Here is a 3,866-nt window from a genome sequence, read left to right on the forward strand (position 1 = left end):
CGCTTGCAGCTGGAGCTTGCCTGCCACCGGATATTTATCTGTTGTAGGCCGTCATTGCACCCTCCCCCCGCTTCGGTCACTGGTTAGCCCCCGCCGCAAGTGGCAGTGACCTACTAATCCTAGCCGCGTAGTGCCAGGAGCAGCCACCCTCCTCCTTTAATCTTGCATATGTCCTTCCAGGAAGTTACAAGTAATACATAGAATATTTGCAACATTTGTGTGGCGCTCTCAATGGGAGCCCACGCGGCGTGATTTGTTCATTCCGTTAGAGTCTGGTGGAGTGGTTCTTGTTCACTTGTTTGTGCATCAACTTGTTTCTCTTTTCTTTTTCAAATCGGCAAACCGCCCGTTTTGTAGCTGTGCTCATTAGGCGTTTTAGTCCTGATTTGCCTTACTTATCTGCACCGACTAGGCGGGCTCGAGAGGGGCCTTTATGGGGATTTCTTAAGGACATTGCTGACGCTTTCAATTTTTTTCACTGTGCGTTTCTGTATAGATTACCTGCACAGCCTCTCGGGAAAGCAGATGATCCAGGTTCTCACTGTGTCTTTGTTCCCTACACTGTTGTATCGGCAGTCTTCTCTGGGGTTTGGGGCACAGCTTTCTAAAGCGTGTTAGGTAAATGTGCATTCAAGCAGTCGCAAGGACGTTCTTTTTGAAACTACACACAGCGGCGTTGCCTGTCAAGACGTTTCTTCATGACAAGTAGATGTTTGTGCCCTGGAGGGCGAACTGCCGTCTCTGTAACATTGCCTGAGACAATTTCTTATTGCTTTATTCTATGCCGTGATGCTATGTCCTTTTGGGACATACTACGAAGAACTCTTAAAAAGGACATCGAAATTACACGATATACTATTAGATTTTTGCCTTTTGATAAAAACTCTGTTGTGCCTTATGACCTATTTGTGTTGATGGGACTGTTCAGTCTTTGGAAACGTCGTATGATGGACAGACAGACCGAGCCACCAAGATCGTCCAAATCTGTCTTTCGGGAGCAGTGTGCTTTGGTGAGGAATGTATATGCTGCACGCGAAGAACCTTCAAACTGGCTGCCGTACCTAGATGCATGTGTGTGCCTCCCAGAATTGGGATGTTTTGATGGTGGTGCATTGTCGGACTAGGGATATGGCGGGCTCGTATTAAGCAGGAAAAAGTTTAGGTAAATTGAGTTTTTCTTTTTTTATGGATGTTTTCTCATGCAGCAAAGAAAAAACCCCGTAGCATGGCGCACTTCGTTAAAGCGCTTATCCTGGGGATCCTAGGGATGGAGGTTCGATTGCCGATGGAGTCAAGGTTTACTTACTTTTATTGTGCGCTGTCGAAAATGTGACACCCTCTGCCGACAGCCTCTGCCGACAGATTCTGCTGGCAAAGATATGGCATTAAAGGTCTTCACTAGGGCCACAAACTAAAAGTAATAATAATTAGTTCACAGGAAGCGAAAGGCACAGTATCTGTCACACTTGCTCTGTGGACACAAGAACCGCGCCGTAAGGGACGGAAGGAAGGTGGGAATGAAGGTGAAAAGAGAGAAAGGGGAGCCATAGTGGAGGGCTACGGAGTAATTTCGACCACCTGGGGATCTTTAACGTGCGCTGACATCGCACGGCACACGGACGCCACTTCGTTTCGCCTCCATCGAAACGCAGCCGCCGTGGTCGTGTTCGAACCCGAGAACTACGGCACAGTAGTCGGGCGTCTTACCACTGCACCATTCCGGCGGGGACAGCCACAAATTACCATGATACAATTTTCTTACGAAATCCCCGATTATTTCCTTCACGAGGTGCCATCTACTGCTAATACTACGCTGAGGGCTTTTCGGCTGAACTAGTTTTACAAGCTACCGCTTAATAGGTATTCGACGATGAAGGCTCTTCCCGCAAGTCAGTAAATACCTAATACTGTGACTATTCAGTCGGTTTAACTTGATGCCATTTCAAATGTGAAGTTAGCTCAACTTGCATGTGCTGTTTTCGAACATTTTAACAGATCTCTTCCAGCTTCGTCCTGCATCCTTCACCGTTGGCCTTCTCTTTCTTGCAAGTCACGCAATTATACGTACATATATCGTCGTTTGCAATTTCTATCACTAACTAGTCTCCAACTCGGCTTTCATATAGGTGCTAAATGAGTAGCACAACATTAGGACGTCAGCTCTAACGGTGCTTGAATACCGGATGCGGCATAATTTTGATGCGAAATCTTGGGCACGTTTGCCCATAAGACCCACAAAAGACACTACTGCAAATTTGAAGGACATAAACTTCTAAATATGTGTCCCTGTGTGTGTGTGAAAATATCTATTGATGATGATCGAATGATGATATGACAGTTTGCAAATGTTTCCTGATAACAAATTGATCAGGAAGCACATATAAAGGAAAAAAGCGCTCACTGATGTAATGGAGCTAATTTTTTTGTTGTTGCATTTCTTGAAATTATATCCGCTACCTTTTGGTTGTGTGGCCTGTATGTGATATTTTTCGCCGTACAGAGAGAATAATCTTCCTCATGTGTTTATAAAAAAAAAAATTTTACGTGTACAATTCATCGCTTACGCAACATGAAATGCACACTAGCCGATATTAAACACTGGGTACGCGAAGACAGACTAGGCAGGAGTACATGAGCACAAGGGAAAGACATAGCAAGATTATAGTACACCTGTTGCGCAAACGCACGACTTGAGGGAGGTGTGTCATCACCAATTTCGCCTAAACACCAAGTTAACCCGGTTGTTCTGCACAGAAATAAAAGGCAAACCCCTGTCTCAAGAACTACTCTTGAAAAGGAGTTCTTCTGACAAGTAACTAATAAGTTCGCAGCGTAGGCTACCAAGTATTGGCCTCATGACCAGACGGCGAGAACCACCAGACACAGCTGCGCAAGGTTGGTTTGGTTTGGTTTGTGGGGTTTAACGTCCCAAAGCAACTCAGGCTATGAGAGACGCCGTAGTGGAGGACTCCGGAAATTTCGACCACCTAAGGTTCTTTAACGTGCACTGCCTCGGCATAAAGAACAAACCTGCCACTACTACAGAATGATGAAATACCCTGTCCAATCCCACGTGAACTGCGCGCCAGAGCCCAGCCGCAGTGACGCGGTGGTTAAGGTACCAAACTACTTTGCTGGAGTACTCGGGTATGAACCCGATCGCCGACGGCTGTGTTCCGATGGAGGCGAAACGGAGAGGCATCTGTGTGCTGTGCAATATCAGTCACGTTAAAGATCCCCAGGCGGTGGAATTACTCCGCAGCCCTCCACTACGGCTCCTTTTTTTCTCTTTACGCTTCCACTCCCACCTTCTTCTCTTCCCATACGACGCGGTACAGGTGTACACAAAACAAGTGTGACAGATACTGCGCCTTGCGTTCCTGTGAACTAATCAAAAATTAAAAAATACTCGGGTGCCCCATCACGGCGGTGCAGTGATGGCCTAGAAAAAGTTTATTTGCATGTGTACAATTGATCTGTTACATAATACACGAACACTCTCATTAGACATTCGCACTAAGGTTCACACTGGGTACGTGAAGCGAGACAAGGAAACACACACATGATCACAAGGCAATGACTTAGGATGATGTTGATGTAGCAATTGCACAAGAGGAGGGCCTGAAGGAGACGCGTCATCTCCAATCTGGCTAAACACGAAGTTGACCACAGAAACAAACGGACAAGACCGTTGTCTCAGGTACTCTTTTCTGAGATAGAGGATTGAGTATTCGCCGCACGGCGTAGAAACAGTCACCTGAAGAGAGTGTTTTGCAATTCCAAAGCTGAGGATTCATGCTGATATACACAATGTCCAGTACAAACAATGCAATACAAGCTGCAAGTCCATCGTGCACAACGACCAT

At 46.1% G+C, this 3,866-nt stretch overlaps 1 pseudogene; it reads left to right on the top strand.

The window, feature by feature from the left end:
- Nucleotides 1–622: 622 nt before the first annotated feature.
- Nucleotides 623–1,124, top strand: LOC146186230 (uncharacterized; annotated as a pseudogene).
- Nucleotides 1,125–3,866: the final 2,742 nt, after the last annotated feature.

This window comes from Amblyomma maculatum, chromosome 6 (assembly GCF_055883805.1).
Source record: "Amblyomma maculatum isolate TAMU_Amacu chromosome 6, ASM5588380v1, whole genome shotgun sequence".
Lineage (NCBI taxonomy): Eukaryota > Metazoa > Arthropoda > Arachnida > Ixodida > Ixodidae > Amblyomma > Amblyomma maculatum.